Source organism: Palaemon carinicauda, chromosome 25 (assembly GCF_036898095.1).
Source record: "Palaemon carinicauda isolate YSFRI2023 chromosome 25, ASM3689809v2, whole genome shotgun sequence".
Taxonomy (NCBI): Eukaryota; Metazoa; Arthropoda; class Malacostraca; order Decapoda; family Palaemonidae; genus Palaemon; species Palaemon carinicauda.
In genome coordinates, this window is record NC_090749.1 from 37,873,410 (window position 1) to 37,874,525 (window position 1,116).

A 1,116-nucleotide genomic window follows, 5' to 3' on the forward strand; every position below is an offset into this window, starting at 1 on the left:
CTCTCCAAGTCATCCTTCACCTTATCTCACCATCTAATTCTTTGTCTCTATCGCGATCTTCTCCCCCATACAGGTTCCTCTTAGGCCTGCCTCACCCCCCCCCCCCTCCACTATCCATCCTCAACACGTGCCGACACTATCTCAATCGTGACACTCTTATCAGATCTGTAATCTTTACTATGCCTGTCAATCTTCTCTGGATTTACTTGTTATCGATTTCCCTTTTATTGAGTTATCATGTATTCAGATATTATGTTTTACCACTTGGAATAATGATAATAACCATAGTGATAATATTTCAGGTGTTATGTTGACGTGTAGCTATCATTTCAATTACTGCCTCTTACACCTGTTCGCTGAAGAATCAGTAAGGTTTAAGTGACAAGTATCAGTGTATAAAAGCCTATCGCTGAATTAACCCCTACGATTTTAAGCAAAAGTTTCAACTTTACACCACTAGTAATAATAATAGTATTGAACGGTAATATTGGTCTAGTTGTTAGCACACTTGTCGAACGAGTGAAGGGCCTTAGGGTGTGATTGCGGAAAAAAAAAAGTAAATAAATAAATAAAACAGGAACGATTTTGGCAATTCTATTAGTTTCTTGAAATTCCATGAATTCATTAAACTATTGGGTGGTTACCTGGTGGACAGGAAAATATTACAGGTTGCAGCTAGGAATGATAAGTGGTAGATTTATACCATGTTTAGTGGGGAATACCTTAACGTGGTGAAAGGGTTTGTGCATTGCCATGATCAGCAAATCTCTACTAGTCAGGCCCAACTATACTAGGTTGGTTTGCTGTCAGCAATGGCCAGCCGGGTGAGGAAAACTGGCCAATCCCCAGACATGAATAAGGACATGTCCTGCAGTGGACTAGAAACGACTTTGAACATTCAGACTTCACATACCTCCACCAAGACCAGGAAATCAATCATAACCCCCCCCCCCCCCCTTTCAAAAGGACCTTATGCCAATCCAGATCCCCCCTCCCCCCAAAAAAATATAATAAATCATTGCCCTTCATAGTTCCCATCTTTAATCATATTCTCGTCATAATCCAATGATAACTTTTGCAATAATGTGGCCAGCTCTGTAAGAGCCGAGCCCAGGT